This window comes from Pan troglodytes, chromosome 4 (genome assembly GCF_028858775.2).
Source record: "Pan troglodytes isolate AG18354 chromosome 4, NHGRI_mPanTro3-v2.0_pri, whole genome shotgun sequence".
NCBI classification, from domain to species: domain Eukaryota; kingdom Metazoa; phylum Chordata; class Mammalia; order Primates; family Hominidae; genus Pan; species Pan troglodytes.
The window spans coordinates 13203445-13227517 of NC_072402.2; the positions used below are offsets into that span (position 1 = coordinate 13203445).

The 24073-nt window shown below is 36.6% G+C and overlaps 1 long non-coding RNA gene across 1 annotated transcript in view; it reads right to left on the reverse strand.

The window, feature by feature from the left end:
* LOC107974627 (uncharacterized) overlaps positions 1-18311 on the reverse strand; it is a 207789-nt gene extending 189478 nt beyond the window's left edge. Inside the window, exons 1-2 of the long non-coding RNA XR_001717493.4 lie at positions 17946-18311; positions 15259-15347 (exon numbers count right to left, since the gene is read on the reverse strand). This is a non-coding gene — a long non-coding RNA (uncharacterized LOC107974627). The remainder of the gene's footprint in view (positions 1-15258; positions 15348-17945) is intronic.
* Between the last annotated feature and the right edge of the window lie 5762 nt (positions 18312-24073).

The window sequence follows — 24073 nt, forward strand, 5'->3', positions numbered from 1 at the left end:
GTAATCAGCCCACCTCGGTCTCCCAAAGTCTTATGATTACAGGCGTGAACCACAGTTCCCAGCCATGTTACTTTTTACATAACAGAAATAGTTGTGCTAACAGTCTTCTGAGAAGGAAGGTAGGAAACTACAAATCTTAAAGGAAGTAAACCAAAAGTCAAATGCCACCTTATATGGATATTGAGTAATTGATTTTGTGATTTAGTATTTTGTTTAGTTTATCATTCAAAGGCATACGTTAATTGTTACTCAATTTCATTTTTGGTACATTAGGAAACTGAAAAACCTGACGTGCATGTGTCGATTTGTGTTTATAAGCCATGGACTTTGTGTGTGATCATTATATTAGCTGCTCTAATGAAAATTGTTACACTTTCAATGCTCTTTCAACCTGCAGTTTCTAATCTGTCACAAATCATTGTGGGTACCCCTACTGTAGCTAGATCACCTCATCAGCGTTAAGACAATTGCAAGCCACAGCCAGTATCTGGAATTTTGTTTTCACCTTCTGCCCATAAACATTATTTTCATATTATCTACTCTCTTCACAGTCAGAGCCAAAACTTTGTCTTAATTCTGAAGTACTACATTACAAAAATTTTAAATATCTTAATTTCTGACTATATTGACAAATATATCCAGCCTGCTTACTCACCTTATTTGTTCAGTCGATCTCTCTATTTGTGCTGTCCTAGTTCTACTTATATTTCTATCCAACTTAGATCTCTTGGGCCATTATTTCAATATTTTTATTGCCATTTCCAGAAGGAATTTTGTTGACTTTCTTCTAACAAAACTATAATTCTGGAAGAGGCCACGTCATCCAATATCAACAAAATGCTTATAATTGCACATGATTTATATCAAGCTTTTCTAACCAATATTTTTGGAAGGTAGGCCTGGCTACATAATTTGCTAGAACTAGTGCAAAATAAAAATGCAGGTCAAAAGCTTTATTTTTGTACAAACAGCTGTACTTAAAGGCATTAAAATATGTAGCTTTCCCCATTAAAAATATTTTATAACTTATAAAATGTAATAATGATACATGAAAACAATATCAAATTCCAAAATTATAAAAAAAATTATAAAATACAATAGACAATAGCACCTTATGAATGTAAAATCTTGATTGATAAAATATTGTCCTGAATATTTATTAGGACATTAAAAGTTATATATTTATCAACTTTATTTTTAATTGGTACAAATAAAAAGTGATGTTATTCACTCTAAAAATGCATGGTTATGAATAATTTTTGATACTTTTTGATTCGGAGAAGGATCTGTTGATGCAATTGCTATAGAAGCTGTTAGAGTATTTTGTAGACTGTTAATATATTTAGATAAATTCCTTTGAAGTATAAATTTTAGTACTTCTACAGCTAATAATTCTCGTGGAATGAAATATTTTTCTCAAAAGATTTAACTGTATACAAATCTGTTTGATATAAGTATGAATTTAATTTTAAATATAAATGTATTCAATAACATTTTAACGTTCTCTCTGACATTTGCTGTGTGGTGGTGACAAAGAAACCAAAGTCACTTCATGAATTGTATCTAACTTAAAATTGTTACCTAACCACCAGAGGTTTGGTCTAGGTCCTGGTGCTCACTGCACTGAAAGATGATGACTTAGACAACAGGTATTACCAAGGAAGAAGGCTTTAAATCAGGCACTACAGCCAAGGAGATGGGAGCTCAGTCTCAAATCCCCCTCTGAGGAGCCAAAACTAGGAGTTTATATAGCAGGGAAGAAATGTAACAATGTGTAAGAAAACAGAAACTAGGGAGGGGCAAGGAAGCAATCATGATAAATGAGGGATCTGGTATTTCATTGTCTGAATGTGGTGATCTGGTGAGTTTCAGTTCTTTGATAAGTTTTTTTGGGGACCAGAATATCATTTTCTGAGGAAGCAACTCAGATAAAACAAATGTAAATTTTAAGTTTTAAGGCCAGAAGCATCCATTTCAGTTTATCAAAAACAACAACAACAACAACAGCAAACAACAAGAACAAACCTATCTATGGGACTGTTGGGTCAGTTTCAAAATGGCTGTTTGTTTCTTAATGCTATATTTTCAATTTAGGTAAAAAATAACTTTAAAAATATATTCCTCATTAATAATTTAATGCCTTTTAAAACTGCAAATTTAAGGAAAATGTTGTCAAGAACGTCAACACAGTGACCGCAGAGTGAGCAAGCTGTGTCTCATGCCCTTAAGCCAACCCTGTTAGAAGACATGGATGCAGCAACAGTATTTTTTAATCTAAATACTTTTATTTGCTGTCCAAAAGTATAAATCCACAATAGAACATAAATAAATAAATATATCCATCACATTACATACTTTTTTTTTTTTGAGACAAGTCTCTCTCTTTCTCCCAGCCTGGAGTCCAGTGGCAGGATCATATCCCCTTGCAGCCTCAAACTCCTGGGCTCAAGCAATCCTCTTACATCAGCCTACCAAGTAGCTGGGACTACTGGTATGTTCCACCATTCCTGGCTAATTTCTTTTAAATTTTATTTGGAACAGATGGGGTGTTCCTTTGTTGCCCAGGCTGGTCTTGGAAGCCTGGGCTCAAACAATCCTTCTCCCTCAACCTCTTAAAGTGATGGGATTATAGGCATAGACCAGTGCACCTGGCCTACATACATTTTTTATTTATTAGTAGGAATGCCTGAGAGTTCCAGGCCAGAAAATCAGAGATACGTAAATTCCGAAATGCCTTTTTTATTGACAGTTAAGAATAATGGTGCTATTTATAAGTTTGAGAAGCCATAATGATTTTATGCTTTGTCATACTCAAGGAAGATTAGTTTTTTTCTCTTTATTTTTTAAGGACCAAAAAGTCTATACTGCAACTCAATACAAAAATTTGCAAAAACTTAATTCTAACAATAAACTGAATCATTTTGGAGAACAGTGTATTATGAGCATGAAGATATGATGATGACATTAGAAGGAATGTTGGTCTAAAAGGGATACCTTGGTCCTGCCTAAAATTAAGGATCATTGGTTCCCTAACCTCCAAATCTTTCCAAATCACACAGTAAAAGAGAGTGACATCAGTACCTTGATCTCATAGATAAACTACTAATTCTACATTGATTTTGTCTTTAAAGTAATTTTTTCTCTATTTTTTTAAAGGTACTAAGCCTCATATAGCTTTGGTGTGTTTAGCAGAATGACACAGATGAAATGTGGATAAATAGTAGTATGATGTATTCTTCCTCCTTTCACCCCAGGATGCATCCCCTAGTATTCAGATTTCAAAGCTGACTGAGATGGATATTGATATAGAGAATGCTTTTGTGGATTATTACTTGTTTGCTCAGTGAATTCCATAATCTACTTTTCTATATCTTGCTCAGATTCATTTCCTGGAAAGCTGACTTCTATAAACTATATCATCTAGGCCACTTTTCTCTTTGGGTTGAATCCGGATTTGAAAAATGGCAGGAGTTACTCAGAGATAGAGAAATTATTTGTAAAATTTAAGCCACCCTAATTTCCTGGTAAGCTGTTTTCACGGTTACCCTGATTATCCTAAAGTGTACAGATCCTGACAGATCGCAGTTTTCCTTATATGTTTAGATACACGTTCCTTATCAGATATACGATTGCAAATATTTTCTCTCATTGGTGGTTTGTCTTTTTTTTTTCTCTTGACTTTTATTTTAGGTCCAGGAATACATGTGCAGGTTTGTTAGATGAGTAAATTGCATGTCTCTGAGGTTTGGTGCATGAACGACCCCATCACCCAAGTAGTGAGCGTACTATCCAATAGGTAGTTTTTCAACTCACTCTCCTTCCATTCTCCCCAATAGTCCCAAGTGTTTATTGTTTCCATGTTTGTGTCCATGTGTTCTCAGTGTTTAGCTCCTGATTGTAAGTGAGAACAGGCGGTATTTGGTTTTCTGTGCTTGCATTAGTTCTCTTAGGACAATGACCTCAAGCTGCATTCATGTGTATTTTGAAACATAGAAGCATTGAACTGTGATGAAGACCATATTATCTTTTTTGGGTTTCTTTTACTTATTGTCATTCTAAGAAACCATTCTAAGAAGTCATTATCAAATTAGAGGGTATTCAGATTTTCCCAAAAGAGTTTTCTAGTTTAAATTTCTACATTTAGGTCTTTCACCCATTTAGTTATTTAATATTGTGAGAGGTAAGAATCTCTATATGTGCTATCCAGATGTTTCAACAACATTTGTTGAAAAGACTTTTTGTTCATTAAATAATCATGGCACTCTCATCAAAATAAATTGACCATAGACACATTACTTATTTCTGAATGTTCGATTTGATTCCATTGTTATACCTGTATATAAATACTGGTACCTCGCTATCTTGATTACTGCTGCTTTTTAGTAAGTTTTAATATTGAAAAGTGTGAGTCCTCCAAGTTTTTCTTCTTTATCAAGATTATTTTGTCTATTCTAGATCCCGTGCAATTCCATATAAATTTTAGGATTAGCTTGTCGGTTTCTGAAATTGAGACTCCAAAATTCCAAGATTGTGGTGAATCTATATATCAATTTAGTGAGTATTGCCATCTTAACAATATTAAGTCTTTCGATCCTTGAACATAGGATTTTTTTCCACATATTTAGATTTTTCTTTAATATTTTTCAACAGTTTTGTAATCTTCATAGAGTAAGTTTTGCATTATTTTTGTTAAATATTTTCCTAAGTATTTTATTCTTTCTAATGCTCTTAAACATAAAATTGTAACTTCACTTTAAATTGTTCGATTAAAGTGTCTAAAACTAAAATTGATTGTTGTGTATTAACCTTGAATCCTATAATCTTGCTGTACTTATTAGTATTAATTTTCTTCTAATGGTTTCTATAGAAATTTATATATACATATATAAGATAATATATAATTATGTGATCTTGTGTATATACGTATGTATATATGTATATATGATCTTGTGTGTGTATACAAGATCGTATAACACATATATATTAATATATGTTATATATGTGTGTATGTATATATAGAATAGTGTGTGTGTGTGTGTGTGTGAGAGAGAGAGAGAGAGAGAATGGGGATAGTTTTCCTGCTTTCTTTCCAATCTGTATGTCTTCCATTTCATTTTCTTGCCTAATTGCTCTAGCTAAAACTTCTAGTATAATGTTGAATAGAATTGAAAAGGGTGAGTATCATTACCTTGTTCCTGATCTCAGGGGGGAAAACTTCAGGCTTTCACCACTGTGATGTTAGCTGTGAGTTTTCCATAGATGCTTTTTTTCTCTTTTAAGTGGGAATAATTTTATTTTCTAACTTTCATCTTGGATTTAGGAAGCACATATGCAGATCTGTTACCTGGGTATACTGCATGCTCCTAAGGTTTGGGGTATGAATAATCCCATCACCCAGGCACTGAACACAATGGTATAATTTGAATTGCAAATAATTTTGCCACACAATAAAATAAATTATGTATCAAGTAGCAAAAAGATTTCAATTTTAATAATAGGCAATTTTCATTGTTTTCAAAATTGTATGAGGGTTTTACCATTTATGAAAACGTTTCGCTTCTGTGGTTACATCAAAAAGAATTTTGTGATCACTTTTTCTTTTCAAAAAATATGACACACCTGTGAAAGATCAAATACATCAGACATATTCAATGTTACTATTGATAAGAAATATTTTTTATTCTGTCACTTTCTACAAGGTCAAAAAGAATCATAAACTGAAGAGGAGGGGAAAGTCCTCTTAGAAATGTTACCTCAAATAATTGAAAGAAGACATGACATCTGAATAAATATTTTACTTTATTTTTCATTATGGCACACTTGTATGTACTGGATTATTACAATTAGGTTTTTGTTTTCATTTAGGTAGACACAATGCTGTTATCATTAACGTTCATATTCTCCAGCGACAGAAGAAGAATAACATACAATGATTTTTTTATTGTCAGGTGAAATATTGCAATGTGGCAACCAGATTACTTGGGTGAAAGTGACATATCCTTAGGAGAAAAAATATATTCCTCACAGCAAAAAACTTTTCTTTTTCTTTCTTTCATACCCGTTGTATTATTTCCTGCACAAATGCAATTTTAATGTCATATTTTTAAACTGGTAAAAAAAATTTCAAAAGACATTCTTATTTCTACCCATTATATGCTTAGGAAATAACATAATTCATTTTCTGTTATTCATACCTCCAACAACAATGAAGAATAATTTTGAGCATTAAAATATAATTTTTTTCATTCATTTGTCTTTTATTTAAGTTCAATTGTTACAGTTTAATTCTTACAATTGAGTTGCTGCATCACCAGGCTTAACCAACTGGTCTTCACCATGTTACTTAGAGACTATATACACACCATCATCCTAAGATTTATTAAATTATCAGTCTTATTCACTAACATTAAAACTGGAAGGTAATATGAGATTGATTATTCTTATTAAGTGCACTGTTTTGAAATAAGACAGGCATTCATAAAATTTCATTGAACAGTACTATACCAAAAGCTTATTTCATATTTTCTCATTAATCTTATTATTTTCCCAAATGGACATCTGACACAGTAAAAGGAATAAAATATTTATGTACATATACGATACATACATAAATGATAAATATATGACACACATATGATGTATATATATGCATCATATATGTACCATACATGTGCATATGCATTATATATATGCATCATAGATGCATTATTATATATGTGTGTGTGTGTATATATATGTGTGTGTGCGTGTTTGTATATATATATAATTTTATCTACCTTCTCCAGTTTCTCCAAAAGTCAAACTGATGATATAAACTGGACACTGGTTTCTAAGAGTCTGTGCATTGCAGGCCCTTTATAAGACAAGTGTCTGGGAAGCAACTCAAAATAGTTTCAGCCAAAGAAGAAACATAATGGGTCACAAAACTGAGGACATGGGTGGTTTTGTTTTAATAAGATGGAGTATGAGACTGTATGGAATATTGCAGACGCTCTTACTATCTTTAATCTGTGCTATTCCTGTATTCTCATTGCCCCATTTAAGAGACCAATAAGAGGGTGCAGCTTGGATGAGGGTAAAGTGACTGCAGGCCTCTCCAGACATTTTTTTAAAGGGAGATGTGGCTACCACATGCTCTGCTTTCCTTACTGTGTGGCATCGTAGACATGTTATGGTTGTTTTTAAATTTTATATGAATGGCATCATAGACAGTATTTTGTCTTTTTCCTAAGTAATATGTTTGTTAAATGGACCTATGCTCTTGTATAGAGTATCTGTTAATTGTTACTCCTATAGGCTTGTATTAGTTTGTTCTCATGCTGCTGATAAAAACATACCTGAGACTGGCCAATTTACAAAAGAAAGACACTTAATGAACTTGTTCCACATGGCTCTGGAGGCCTCACAAGTATGGTGGAAGGTGAAGAGGAGAAAATCACGTCTTACATAGATGGCAGAGAGAGAGCTTATGCAGGAAAACTCCCCCTTATAGAACCATCAAATCTTGTGAGACTTATTCACTATCATGAGAACAGCACAGAAAAGATCTGACCCCATAATTCAATTACCTCCCACCAGGTCCTTCCCACAAGAGAGGGAACTCAAGATGAGATTTGGGTGGGTACACAGACAAACCATATCATTCCACCCCACCCCCTCCCAAATCTCATGCCATCACATTTCAAAACCAATTATGCCTTCCCAATAGTACCCCAAAGACCTATCTCATTTCAGCATTAACTCAAAAGTCCATAGTCCAACGTCTCATTTGAGACAAGGCAAGTCTCTTCAGCCTATGAGCCTGTAAAATCAAAAGCAAGTTAGTTGCTTCCTAGATACAATGGAGTTACAGGCATTGTGTAAATACATCCATTTCAAATGGGAGAAATTGGCCAAAAAAGTGGGGCTACAGGCCCCATGCAAGTTTTAAATCCAGCAGGGCAGTCAAATATTAAAGCTCTAAAATGGTCTCCTTTGACTCCGTGTCTCACATCCAGGTCATGCTGAGGCAAGAGATGAGTTCCCATGGTCTTGGGCAGCTCCACCCCTGTAGCTTTGTAAGGTACAGTCTCCTTCTCGGCTGCTTTCATGGGCTGGTGTTGAGTGCTGGCACTTTTCCAGGCGCACGGTGCAAGTTCTCAGTGGATCTACTATTCTGGGGTCTGGAGGATGGTGGCCCTCTTCTCACAGCTCTACTAGGAAATGCCCCAGTAGAGATTCTGTGTGAAGGGCTCCAACCCCACATTTCCCTTCCACACTGCCTTAGCAGAGGTTCTCCATTAGGGCCACACCCCTGCAGCAAAATTTCTGCCAGGGCATCCAGGCATTTCCATACATCTTCTGAAATCTAGGTGGAGGTTCTCAAACCCCAATTCTTGACTTCGTTGCACTCGCAGGCTCAACATCATGTGGAAGCTGCCAAGGCTTGGGGCTTGCACTCTCTGAAGCCATGGCCCATGCTCTATATTGGCCTCTTTCAGCCATGTGTGCAGCAGCTGGGATGCAGGGCACCAGGTCCCTAGGCTGCACACAGCATACAGACCCTGGGCCTGGCCCAAGAAACCATTTTTTCCTCCTAGGCCTTTGAGTCTGTGATGGGAGAGGCTGCCATGAAGACCTCTGACATGTCCTTGAAACATTTTCCCCATTGTCTTGGGGATTAACATTTGGCTCTTTGTTACGTAAGCAAATTTTTGCAGGCAGCTTGAAATTTCTCCTCAGAAAATGGGATTTTCTTTTCTAGCACATCTTCAGGCTGTAGATTTTCCAAAATTTTATGCTCTGCCTCCCTTGTAAAACTGAATGCCTTTAACAGCACCCAAGTTACCTCTTGAATGTTTTGCTGCTTAGAAATTTCTTCTGGAAGATACCCTAAATCATCTCTCTCAAGTTTAAAGTTTCAGAAATATCTAGTGTAGGGGCAAAATGCCACCAGTCTCGTTGCTATAACATAACAAGGGTCACCTTTGCTCCAGTTCCCAACAAGTTCGTCATCTCCATCTGAGATAAGCTCAGCCTAGATTTCATTGCCAATATCATTATCGACATTTTGGTGAAAGCCATTTCACAAGTCTCTAGAGAGTTCCACAGTTTCTCACATTTTCCTCTCTTCTTCTGAGCCCTCCAAACTGTTCCAATCTCTGCCTGTTATGCAGTTCCGAAGTCCCTTCCACATTTTTGGGTATCTTTTCAGCAGCGCCCCACTCTATTGGTACCAATTTACTGTATTAGTCTGTTCTCACGCTGCTGATAAAGACATACCAAAGACTGGGTAATTTACTAAAGAAAGAGGTTTAATAGACTTACAGTTCCACATGGATTGGGAGGCCTCACAATTATGGTGGAAGGCAAGGAGGAGCAAGTCTTATTCTACATGGATAGCAGCAGGTAAAGAGAAAGCTTGTTCAGGGAAACTCCTTCTTATATAACCATCAGATCTTGTGAGACTTATTCATTATCACGAGAACAGCATGGGAAAGACCTGCCTTCATGATTCAATTACCTCCTACAAGTTCTGTCCCACAACATGTGGGCATTCAAGATGAGATTTGGGTGGGGACACAGCCAAACCCTATCAAATATCAATGCTATAACATTATATCAATATTCTGCATTATATTTATGCATTTCAATTTGATACATTAGGTAGTTCCCAGATTTAGGACATTATGAAAAACATTGTTACTAATATAGCATTACTTTTTTTGGTGGTGTGTGGTAGACATGAAGACATCCCACCTAGGTCACACTTCAAGGAAGACATCTATGTAGAGCTTCAGAGAATGCAGTCACTGAACAGACTCCAGGTGTCAATTCCTTCAGGACCAGCCTCCTATGCAGAAAGTCACCTTGCCCAAAGCTCTAAAAGTTTGAAAATTTGGTTTGATGTGGTACAAAGATGATGAGCAATTTCATTGCAGAGATCCCCTCTGGGTGACAGAGGCTTTCTTGGTCCTGCAGTTTGTCTAATCTAGCTTGCTTTGTTCCCTTTTCCCTTACTGATGTTGATTCTTAAAAAGTATCTTGTACTCCAAGCTCTGACTCACTTCCTGGAGTGGTCCCAGGAAGGAAGGAATAAGATGGGGTTTGGGAATTGCATCACTGACTGCGCAGGTTGCAATGAAGAACCCATCACTGCTGACAGAGCACACTGCCCCTGGCACAAAGTGCCAAGCCAGCTTTTAAACCTTTCAGCCATGGTGAACTGGGAGGGTTTCTCAGTGGGGAAGAATGCAATAGCTGATGTGATATTTGAAGCACTTGAAGCATGAAAAAGCAAAATATGTATAAGAATAAGAGGATTGATGACTCTTGCTAAATCTCATTAATGCTAACAATAGCTGAGGTCAACATCCCCCCAAAAACTCAAACTTTATTTTTCTAGTTCCTCAAAATGAACCAGGCTTTAGAAATTGATCTCATAACTAAAAATTACTGAATCCCAGGCAGAAGGACTCCAAAATATTATGGCAAATATGTGATATACTGATTCAGTGCTTCTCCATAGGGACACATGGCCATTTACTTAGAGAGCTATAATTAGAATCCATTGTTCTTTTCCCATATGGCTGCTTGGATAGAGTTAAAAGACCCTGCTAAAGGCATGAAGAAGTTCCATCTGAGAAGGAATACTCTTAAAATTTGGTGTGCCATACTCCAGGGTGAACTGGATCAAAAGAAACAAATCAAGGGATGGAAGTGAGAGTTTGTTGAATCATATAACTTTTTATAATGCTATATAATCAATAAAAAGAATACCTGGTCAGAAAACCAAGAGATGAAAGCAGAAGGAGTCCCTCTAAGCACCACTCTCAATGACCTCTTGGGGAATTTATGCTTCCCATCCCTGCAGCCCTGGGATATGCAGGGTTAGAGTTTCTTATCCTCAAATGTGGCACCTTTCTACTGGAGACATAAGAAAGTCAGTTGAACTATAAATTATGGTTGCTCCCTAGGCATTTTGAGACCTTTTGTTTTGTTTTATCAACAATCAGAAAACAGAAAATTGAGTGGTAATTTTCAGTGGACTTCTGTTACACCAAAGGGCAAGGAGAAATCCAAGTGTAACCCACATGATGCATTTGAGCCCACTACTATTTCTTTGTCCACCCATGGTTTAAACAAACAGATACAGAGACTTTGGTATAAGAAGGGCATGGAGATCAGGAACTCAAACCCCTCAAGGATGCAGGTCTCACCTCCAGGTAAGCTACTGAGGTCAAGCAGAGCTATTTGCTGATTGAGAGAGATATAGAATGGTTAATGGAAGGAGGAGAAAATGGGTGTCAATTGTGGCCCTGACAATAACTGCTTCAGTTAGTTTCTTTTCTCTTAGTTTTCCCTCAGAAGAGAAAAAAATGTAAGAAGGAGTCCTGGGAAAGCTTTTCCCTGAAAATGTATATGAGAATGTATTTGAGTGCTGCAAGAGATCACCTGCTGTACACAAGAAGACATGCCACACAGCAATCCTTTCAGAGACATTCTTGCTGGGTTCTGGAATCTCTTTTCCTCTCATGCCTTTATCTGTTTATCTATTCCCACATTGATTACACAGTATGGTATTTGTATATTAAAATAAGATGTGATTTTTAGTAATGGAATTTCTCCAGGTTTGTTATATCTCTTTAAGATTATGTGGGCTATTTTGAGCCCTTTATATTTCCATATAAATTTTAGAGAAAGTTTATCAATGTATGCACATTAAAACAAACTCTGAGGAAATATTTTCTGAGGTGGTTGTGGGATTGCATGCATTTATAAGCATATTTTGGAAGAAATGCTGTCTTCAAATCTATATTTATGTACAGGCCTCACAGACCTATTTATGTATTAATATCTTTCAGGAGTATGTTGTGTTTTTCATCATATAAATTGTTCCTATCTTTTGTTAGATATATTCATAGGTAATTAATTTTTTATATGATTGTAAATGGTAAAATTTATCATTTTATTTTCTATAACTTTCTGAGTGTTGCAAACGCAATTCATTTATTTTGCATTGCTCTTATCTTTTCCAATATTATTGTATTAATTGATTAATTCTAATATTTGTTTAGTGTACTAGTCCATTCTCTTGCTGCTATAAAGAAATACCTGAGACTGGGTAATTTATAAAGAAAAGAGTTTTAACTGACTCGCAGTTGCACATGGGTAGGGAGGCCTCAGAAAACTTACAATCATGAGGGAAAGCACCTCTTCACAGGGCAGTAGGCGAGAGAATGAGTGCAAAAAGGAGAATTGCCAGACACTTATAAAACCATCAGATCTCATGAAACTCACTCATTATCACAAGAACAGCATAGGGGAACCTGACCTCTTGATTCAGTTACCTCACCTGGTCCTGCCTTTGAAATGTGGGGATTACAATTCAAGGTGAGTTTTGGGTGGAAACACAGAGCTGAACCATACCATAGAGAATCTTTTGGATTATTTTTATTCATATTATTTTGAATGAGGAAACACCTTCACGATGTTTCTGAATATATTATACATTGAATTTTTTGTTTTTTTTTGTGTTGTGCTATCTTAAATCACTGGCACAAAATTGAACAGAAGTAGTGAATGTGGGTATCAATGTATTTGTAATGATAATTCATGATAGTTTTCTGTATGGATGCATTTAAAAAGACATTTTATTTTTTTTAAATTTGCTTTGCTTTTAAAAGTTAATATTTGTTAAATTTCATCAAATATTTGAATACATCTATAAAACAGTCATACATATTTAATTTCTTATGTGATCATGCAGAAAGATTAACATTAATTCTACATTGTCTTTGCATTCGTGATTTATAAAACAGACATCTGTAATTTAATACTAATCTTATTTGTTTCTGGATTTTTATCTACAAATGTTTCATGTAATTTGTTTTTATGTGTATACATATACTCTATGTTCTTGTCAGATTTTGTTATCATGTTTCTGCTGGCTTCACAAAAATACTTTTTAAATACTTTCCCTGTTTCTTCACTTTAGAAGAATATGTGTAAAGTTGCTGTTATTTTGGCAATAGCTATTAGGAAAAAATCACTGATAAGGTAATCTGTTTGTGGGATTCTTTTGCAGAAAGATATTAATAATAGGTTCAATTTCTTTAACTGGCAGAATATAAGGTACAAGTAATTTTAAGTTGCCACACAATAAAAAGAACACAGAACATACGCAAGATGCAGACTGTGACAGCATCATTGGATCAGCCTCCTGAACTCTGGCTTCACTGAGCATGTCATTCCTCTAGACTCAGTGGCTCATGCCTGTAATCCCAGCATTTTGGGAAGCTTAGGCGGGCAGATCGCTTGAGCCCCGCAGTTTGAGATGAGCCTGGGCAACATGGTTAAATCTTGTTTCTACTAGAATAAAAGAATAAATAAATAAATACACAAAAATTAGCCAGGCATGCTGGCATGCACATGTAGTCTCAGCTACTCGGGAGGCTGAGGATTGCTTGAGTTCAGGAGGTGGAAGTTGTAGTGAGCCAATATCGCACCACTTCACTCTACTCTTGGTGAAAGAGATAGACCTTGTCTCAAAAAAAAAAAAAAAATCTAATTTTTCAATTCTCTTGCTTATCAGATACCAAGAGTTAGAATTGAGTTTATAGGATTTTAAAATGAAAATGTGATATAGTTAGTGAGTTGAATGATATCTTCTCAACATATATGTTCACCTGAAACCTTTTATTTAGAATAAGAGTGTTTGCAGATGAAATGAAGGATCTGAAGAAGAGTTCATCCAAGATTTAGCCAGACCCTAAATCTAATGATGAGTTTCCTCATCAGGACAGAAAAGAAGACACAAAGATACACAGAGAACAAGTGAATGTGAAGATGGAGGCAGGAATTGTAGCAACGTGTCTCAGCCAGGGAATGCTACAGATTCCAGGAAACTATCAGAAACTAGGAAAGAGGGATGCACAGACTCTCCCTCAAAGCCACCAGGAGAAAGTCATTCTTATTTCAGGAGGCATCTGACCTCCTGAACTGGGAGATAATGAATTTCTATTGTCTTAAACCACAAAGCTTTTGGTAATTTGCTATAGTGGCCCTAGGAAACTAAAATATGACCCTTCATGTATAGATGATAAAAGACAAAGTAACTTTAAGGTTCTACTACATTGAAATATGTGATTAGTTTTTTTCCACCCAGTAGTCTCTTGACAAATCCCTGAAGGCATTATATCTGTTCTTTCCTTCCACAGAGAAACTATTTGCTTTGGAGGAGAGTTTGTTTTCTCAAAAAGGAAAATAATCCATTGAACATGTAAGCCTCTGATCCTTTTTTTTAATCCACAGGAGAATCAGAAGATGATTTTGCCATGACTAACACCCTGCCGATGACAGAAACAAATACCTCTTAAATTCTTATATTCTGTCTTTAAACAATTGAAATGCCTTTAACAATTGACCTACACTGCAAAGTATGTTTTCCACTCTTGATTGTACTGATCAGTAAATAAAGCCAGAGCCAAACTCTGTGCCTTTTTCTTGCTTAGAAAACCTCAATATAATCCTTGACCATTTGGAAAATAAAATAATGGTGAGGATTGAAATGATTTTTAATAGGTAATTCACCAGTTTTAAAATTTTCATTTTACAGAATAGTCTTGGCTTCAGGCACATAGATAACTTGTTTGATTATTCAAGTTACATATTGTAATTAGTTATTTTTGTTTAAATGAACCTGGTAAATTCTGTTTAATTATTTTTTTAAAAGATGGCCTGGAATTAAATCTTCTCTGTTTCAGAATACCTTCTCTTTATTATCTCAGAGTAGCATTAGAGCGTTTGATCATTGTGACTGTTTGTAATACATAAATGATGAGTCCAGTGACGGCTTGTACACTTTTATTAACTGAAATTACATGGACCCCATAGAAAAACCAATACTTGAAACTAATGAAGTCTCTGATGTTTTGAATATTTTTTGTACAATCAAGTGCATGTGTATATGTTCATTTTGCTAGTCCAACGGGTATCTGAACCTCAGAAGGCAAAGAATTCCATTAATACTAGATGCAATTTGAGAACAGAAGCATAATCTTTGTTACTGAGATTTCAGGTGGAGCATCCCACAGCATCAGACTTTATTAAGATCAAATAAGAGACGACATTCCAAGACAATTGAGAGCATATATCCTAGAGGCAGAAAATTGTTAACCTACATAGATACACCCTATCATCATCTCTACCACTACTATGATAGTAATATTCTGGAATTCTGAATTCTGTTGATGGGAAGTACTTAAATCTTAAGTTTACCTGGTGTATCATGGTACATGCACTTTGCGTCAATCTTTAAATCTTCTATTTTTCAAATGGTCGTAGTTCTGAAATGGGAATCCTGTAACCTGTTAGGTAAATGTGATAGTTACTAACTTGAACAACTAGTAAATGTGGACCACGCAAATATCAAAATAAAAATTGGTAACACAAATTCTATAATGTCAAAGAGAATCAGAGAAGAAATAGGACACAAATATTTCTTATGTCCTTGAGAGCAAAATACTCTCATGCATCACAAATATTTGAAGTACGCTATTCACCACTAATATTGAAGTACCAATGTGAGGTAAAATTTGTGGTTTGAGAAAAAGCAAACAAAAACAAATGAAACAATCTTTTGATGTACATGCACGTGTCTTGGTCTGTTTCATGCTATCATAATCGAACACTGAAGATTGAGTAATTTAGAATAAACAGACATTTATTGGTTTACAGTTCTGGAGGCTGGAGTCTATTATCCTGATGCTGGCACCTGTGAGGGCCTTTTTGCTGCATCATCAAATGGCAGAAGGTGAAAAGGCTAGAAGCGTAAGAGGGGGCTGAATTTCCCCATTTATAATGGCACAAATCCACCCATGACGGTGGAGCCTTCATGGCCTATCACGTTTTAAAGGTCTCACCTCTTAATACTGTTAAATGGTGATTAAATTTCAAAATGAATTTTGAAGGAGACAAACTTTCAAACCATAGCAGCGTGCCCTTACAAATAATAATTGCAAGTGTTTTCATTTAGTATTCATAAGGCCCTCACTCTATATCCTACAGCCGCCTTTTCTATACATGGCAATGTGAAGGTAGGGGTGTGGAAGGAAATAATTGGTTGTCTATGAAGCTTGAAAGGTTTAGAAAAATACTTATCAAGCCAAGAAATAATACAGTGGAATATAAAATAATAATTAAAAATTCAAAGATTACACAAGGACAACCACCACCACAAACATGTAATACCCGTAGGCTATGCCTTTTATTTTTACTTTGCTAATTGGAAATTAGATATAGTTTATGCAACGAACCAAGTATTCAAACACAATATGAGAGAAAATCTAAAATGTTCTTAATTGTTGAAGTTGTCCATATTTTACAAATTCAACATGGTTATAGTTTCTGAAAAGTACCTAGGGCTCTAAGTAATAAGCATTGCCTAGTATTCAGAGTAATATACATGCACTAGACTCAAGAGTCTAGCATAGCTCCTGTACATAGCATTTCTTCCCTTCAAAGAAAGAGTTACCATGCTGTATGAAAATCATGTGATCCTTTAACTTCTCTCTGCATTTAAGTAATTAAGATCGATTTGAGAGTGAGCATGGTGACATGCTGCACTTGCATGGCTATTCATTGGATATTGCTAGAGCAAAGCCTGTAAGGCATCTTTAAGGACAAGGAGCTGCACATAGGCAGATGACCTATTTTTATAGGACATTCTTTTACTTTCTAAAGTCAAGAGAAATATTTTAAGAAATTGACATTTTGTTTCTCTCTTGAGCACTTATGTTCAATGAAATAAACTACTGTTTGTTTCTATTGCTTACCATCTTCCTATGAGTTCTTGCGTGAAAAACAGCTGATATTTGCCTAGTTTGAAATTTTAATCGTGAATATAATTGTTTTCCTACTCTGCTAATTCTAACTAAATTGTGATGAGTCAAAATCATTTTAGAGAGAATATGGGGGTTGCATTATTTTTCGTAGAAAATAAATCCACAGAGGACATGTAAATCCCATGAATTCCAGCTTGTTATGAATTGCTTACAAAGTGGAAAGACTGTAGAGTAAGTAATAGTCAGCAATGATTACAAATTTCAGATGGTTTATGCTAATTTCCATTATTTATATAAATACCTCTATCTGGGCACATGTACAATTGGAATCCTTGTTAGCCATAATTATTTGCTGCAATTCATAGGTGGGTGTTCACATCAAGTGTTTTTTTCCTGCTTCAGTGAACTTCCTCAGAGCTTATTTATGTGATTAAAAATAATCTGGTTCTGAGTTCTCTTGAAATGGTTTATTGTTTTTCTCTCCAATGTAAGTGCAATGTACAACCATCAGCCGTCCCTAAGAAACTAAAATTGTTTGATTTTTTTATGTGCTAAGAGAGGACACTCCTCAGCCCTTGGGTGGTCGATAGGACTGGGCGCCGTGGAGCAGGGGGTGGCGCTCGCCGGGACGGCTCCGGCAGCACAGAAGCCCATGGAGGGGGTGGGACGCTCAGGCATGGCAGGCTGCAGGTTCCGAGCCCTGCCCCGCGGGAAGGCAGCTAAGGCCCGGTGAGAAATCGAGTGCAGCGCCGGTGGGCTGGCACTGCTGGGGGACCCAGTACACCCTCCGCAGCCACTGGCCCGGGTGCTAAGCCCCTCATTGCCCGGGGCCAGCAGGGCCGGCCGGCCGCTCCGAGTGCGGGGCCCACCAAGCCCACGCCCACCCAGAACTCCAGCTGGCCCGCAAGCGCCGGGCGCAGCCCCGGTTCCCGCTCGCGCCTCTCCCTCCACACCTCCCGGCAAGCTGAGGGAGCCGGCTCTGGCCTTGGCCAGCCCAGAAAGGGGCTCCCATAGTGCAGCGGTGGGCTGAAGGGCTCCTCAAGTGACGCCAAAGTGGGAGCCCAGGCAGAGGAGGCGCCGAGCGAGGGCTGTGAGGACTGCCAGCACGCTGTTACCACTCACCGTGAGCCCGCACTCCTCAGCCCTTGGGTGGTCGATGGGACTGGGCATCGTGGAGCAGGGGGCGGCGCTCGTCGGGGAGGCTCGGGCCGCACAGGAGCCCACGGCGGGGGCGGGGGGAGGCTCAGGCATGGCGGGCTGCAGGTCCCAAGCCCTGCCCCGCGGGGAGGCAGCTAAGGCCCCGCGAGAAGTCGAGCACAGCAGCTGCTGGACCAGGTGCTAAGCCCTTCACTGCCCAGGGCAGGCGGTGCCAGCAGGCCGCTCTGAGTGCCGGGCCCGCCGAGTCCACGCCCACCCGGAACTCACGCTGGCCCGGAAGCGCCGCGCGCAGCCCCGGTTCCCGCCTGCGCCTTTCCCTCCACAACTCCTTGCAAGCTGAGGGAGCCGGCTCCGGCCTCTGCCAGCCTAGGAAGGGGCTCCCACAGTGCAGCGGCGGGCTGAAGGACTCCTCAAGTGCCACCAAAGTGGGAGCCCAGGCAGAGGAGGCGCCGAGAGCGAGCGAGGGCTGCCTGCCAGCACGCTGTCACCTCTCAGCAATAGACTGCTCTTGAGGTAAGCAGTAAGAATAAGAAATGAAATCAAGTCATTTTGCTTAGTGTACTACAACAATGGAGAATATTTTCTTTTTAATACAAAGTTTATTTAATTTTCCAGAGTAACTCTATTGCATCCAGTGGTGTAATTCTCAATTCATAAGGATGAAGAGAAGTTACCTGTGACCTATTACATGATTTATAAACCTCTTCTTACAGAGAATGATGTGTCTTAGAGGAATAAAAGTGAGGCATTTTATTTTCTTCAAATTTAAATATTAACAATTGTCTTATACTGATCATGGGAAAAGTAAGCTGCTACCACCAATTCCAATCTATATGAGGTACTTTTATTTAAGAATTATAACTAATGATTCAAGAACTAACTTAAGTCCTATTTTATTTACAATGATTCCTGAATGTAAGAACACCTACTGCATTTGCTCTGTATCCATGTAGGACCTAATTAGAAAGCTGGGCTCCATATAGAAAAAACAATGAACATTTTTTGATTGATAACTAGCCAAAATGACAGAGTTTTCCATCTGTAACCATACAAACATGCATTTTATTTTGAACTTTCATTTTGTTATAATTCTTTATGATTTTATCGGCAAAACCAACAAAATAATACATTGTTCTTAAAGGAACACATGCTAAAACAGAGGTACATTATACATGTTTACCAAAAGTACTGTAGGGTTGTTTTTACATTGAAAAATGCATTTGTCTGTATCCTTTGGAAAATCAAACTGATCTAATATAATTTCATTAAGTCTTTAAACAAAAAATACTTTAGAAATGTATGCAACTAACAAAGGGAAGAACATTCCATGCTCATGGATAGGAAGACTCAATATCATGAAAATGGCCATATTGCCCAAGGTAATTTATAGATTCAATGCCATCCCCATCAAGCTACTGATGACTTTTTTCACAGAATGGGAAAAAACTACTTTAAAGTTCAAAAAAGAGCCCACATTGCCAAGATAATCCTAAGCCAAAAGAACAAAGCTGGAGGCATCACGCTACCTGACTTCAAACTATACTGTAAGGCTACAGTAAGCAAAACACAGATATAGACCAATGGAACAGAACAGAGCCCTCAGAAATAATACCACACATCTACAACCATCTGATCTTTGACAAACCTGAAAAAAACAAGAAATGGGCGAACGATTCCCTATTTAATAAATGGTGCTGGGAAAACTGCCTAGCCATATGTAGAAAGCTGAAACTGGATCCCTTCCTTACATCTTATACAAAAATTAATTCAAGATGGATTAAAGACTTAAATGTTAGAACTAAAACCATAAAAACCCTAGAAGAAAACCTAGGCAATACCATTCAGGACATAGGCATGGGCAAGGACTTCATGTCTAAAACACCAAAAGCAATGGCAACAGAAGCCAAAATTGACAAATAGGATCTAATTACACTAAAGAGCTTCTGTATAGCAAAAGAAACTACCATCAGAATGAACAGGCAACCTACAGAATGGGAGAAAATTTTGGCAATCTATCCATCTGACAAAAGGCTAATATCCAGAATCTACGAAGAACTTAAACAAGTTTACAAGAAAAAGTCAAACAACCCCATTAAAAAGTGGGCAAAGTATATGAACAGACACTTCTCAAAAGAATACATTTATGCAGCCAACAGACACATGAAAAAATGCTCATCATCACTGGCCATCAGAGAAATGCAAATCAAAACCACAATGAGGTACCATCTCATACCAGTTAGAATGGCGATCATTAAAAAGTCAGGAAACAACAGGTGCTGGAGAGGATGTGGAGAAATAGGAACACTTTTACACTGTTGGTGGGACTGTAAACTAGTTCAACCATTGTGGAAGGCAGTGTGGCGATTCCTCAAGGATCTAGAACTAGAAATACCATTTGACCCAGCCGTCCCATTACTGGGTATATACCCAAACTATTACAAATCATGCTGCTATAAAGACACATGCACAGGTATGTTTATTGCGGCACTATTCACAATAGCAAAGACTTGGAACCAATCCAAATGTCCATCAATGATAGACTGGATTAAGAAAATGTGGCACATATACACCATGGAATACTATGCAGCCATAAAAAAGGATGAGTTCATGTCCTTTGTAGGGACATGGATGAAGCTGGAAACCATCATTCTGAGCAAACTATAGCAAGGACAGAAAACCAAACACCACATGTTTTCACTCATAGGTGGGAGTTGAACAATGAGAACACTTGGACACGGGGAACATCACACACTGGGGCCTGTCATGGGGTGGGAGGAGGGGGGAGGGATAGCATTAGGAAAAATACCTAATTTAAATGATGAGTTGATGGGTGTAGCACACCAACATGGCACATGTATACATATGTAACAAACCTGCACATTGTGCATATGTACCCTAGAACTTAAACTATAATTTTAAAAAAAAGAAATGTATGCAACTTCGAATAAAACAAGAACATTTAATTCTGAGTTCATGTAACGATGTTAATGCTCAATGTTTTCACATTTTAGTGAATAAAAATTTTCCTTCAAAACTGTAAAACAATATAAATTTACATACACCTCTAACATTTGTGAGGCTCAGGGAATGAGTGAAGACATCTACACTATATGCCAAAAATTTAAGGTTATAAATCAAGCTAAGAAACAATTAAATAAAATATGCTTGTCCTCCTACCTTAACAAATGAGACTTCAGTGTTGAAATTGAAAAATGTATGTAAAGTTATCTGTGTATATTACTTCTAGACAACTATCAAAAATAATTGAATGTAAATATTAATGTCCATAGTTCTACTGATAGCCAACAATGTGGTGAAGGATGTAATTTATAAGTCATTTTATATTTATAGTAAGCATAATTTTTCTTTGCCTTTCCACATAAGCAATAATTAGGTTATTAAATCTAGGCTGTTTTCACATGTTTTCTTCTATCTATAGCACATATATAAGTGCTTAGATTACAATCGTATTAGAGGTGTACAATATTTTCCCAAAAAATATAAATGGAATGAAATATTTTTAAAAATATAAGAAACAATGTACATTATTATAAAAGTCAATATTCTTATAAAATACCTAAATTAATATTAAAATGTAATAAAACTAATTTTAACCATTTTAACTAAATATCATTGAATACTTTTATAAAATAAAACTACAATTTCACCCCCAAATGTCTCTCTAATTTTCAACATAAGTTATTAGCATCAAGCTTTATGCATTTTACATATAAAATTATATATACATAGATTTCAGAGAGTAATAAATTGTTGAAAAGTATGTATGTTCCTTACTCTCCAATTCTTACACATGATGCATTAATTTTTGAATAGTGCTACAACTAAAATTATAGTAATAAAGAGATTCAAGATACCCATGTTAGCATTTTTAGATGATACTACTTAAGGAAATATATATTTCATTGGTGCAATTTCAGTGGAAGGAAATGACAATTATTATTATTTTTTTCTTCCTTCCTAATTGCTTCTGCCACTAATAGCCTCCTCACACTTTGAATCAATATCCATCTCTAAAGTCTATCGGGGCACAAACCACACAAATTCACAGAATCTAGATGAGATCATAATTTTTTTTTTGTTTTGAAGACACAGGACTTCAAGGACATGTAGGAGGAGAAAAAAAAATACCGTGGGGCTGGGACAGTGTGAAACATGACTGTTTTTCCTTTCTTTCTTTCTTTTCTTTTTTGAGACAGAGTCTTGCTCTGTTGCCCAGGCTGGAGTGCAGTGGTGTGATCTTGGCTCACTGCAACCTCCGCCTTTCGAGTTCAAGCAATACTCCTGCCTCAGCCTCCCAAGTAGCTGGGACTACAGGTGCGTGCCACCACACCTGGCTAATTTTTTGTTTTTTATATATTTAGTAGAGACGGGAGTTTCACCATGTTAGCCAGGATGATCTCGATCTTCTGACCTCGTGATCCACCCACCTCAGCCTCCCATAGTGCTGGGATTACAGGCGTGAGCCACGGCGCCTGGCCATGACGTGTTTTTAGGGCTAAAGTCACTCTGCGTCAGTGTTGTATGTTAGACACCTAGTGAGAGACTATGCTTGATAAATGCATTTTTTTTGAGTTTGTGATATATTGAACCTTTGAAGTCATGAAACCCAAGGCAGAGGTACCTCTTGCATAGGTTTAAGTAAGTATTAATTACACACATGTTATTGAGCAAACATTGAACGGAGGGACACTGGATTTTTACTCAGGTTTCTATAGGTGATTAAGATTCACTAACAAGGTAAACAAAGTATAAAGATATATTAGAAATTTTCTTAGTGTCTTCAAAACTAGCTTTAATGGGATAAGAACTCACTCCAGAAAACATAGCATTGGCAAGTCAGTTTTCAAAAATATGCCACCAAAAACATTCAAGCTGAGATCCAAATAAGAAATGCAATCTCATTTAAAATAACCACAAATAGAATAAAATACCTAAGAATACAACTAACCAACGGGGTGAAATGTCTGTATGAGGAGAATTACACACAGCACAACTGAAGGAAATAACAGGTGACACAAATAAATTGAAAAACATACCATGCTTATGGATTGGAAGAATCAACGTCATTAAAATGGCCATATTGCCCAAAGCATTTTAAAGATTTAGTGCTATTCCTATGAAACTACCAATGCCATTTTTTACAGAATTAGAGAAACAATTGTAAAATTCACAAAGAATTAAATACCCCAAAATGAAAACATGAGTACAAGGAAATTTTCTGTGTGGAACAGTGGCATCACCAGCAGTAGGAATTTGAGACCCATCTCAATCTTGGTCATGAAATCAACCAGAACATGTCAATATCAAGGGAAATGTTCTATTCTTAGAAATGTTTCCACTGACCTGTTTGCAAATATCTTCTCTTTTTTTTCACAAATATGTTTATTGCAGCATTATATATATGTAATAGTATAAAAATGAAAAAGTATAAATATGTATCCTATATGGGTGACATAATATTTTCCTCTGCAGATTTCCATACAGAGGTTGCAAACCAAAAAATGTAACTTGTATAATAAAATTTTTAATCTTTGGAAGTACCTAGATGTTCCCTTGGAAGATTCCATGCCCATCTGACAAATAATTAAACAGTTTAATTTTTATCAATTGTTTAAATTTTTATTTTATTTATACTTGTAATACTATTTAAGGATGGTGGCAATAGCAGTAGAAGTAACAGCTCTGTTTTCAATTCTAAGTGGCTTTATTCTACATTGTTTTGTAAAACATTCTTTCTTTTATCTACTAAATCATGAACATATTCTCATGTAAATACACACATACAAACACCGTTTCCTCCTACATATTAATATCCCTTTTCACTCTCTATTCTATCATGTATTTGTGTGTGTGTGTCTGTGTGTGTTGGTATGGGTGTAATTTTCAGTATCCAAATGTTTTACATATGTATACCTTCTGATGTGTGCTTTTGATGGATTGGGGGTGTTAAGTTGTGTTTTTATTCTCTTTTTGGAGTCTTTCTGTTTTTAGAATGCCGGCTTTTTACTCCATATTCTGTTATTTGTTTTATTAGTAAATTAGTACATTTGTGCTGGTACCTAGTGAGAAGA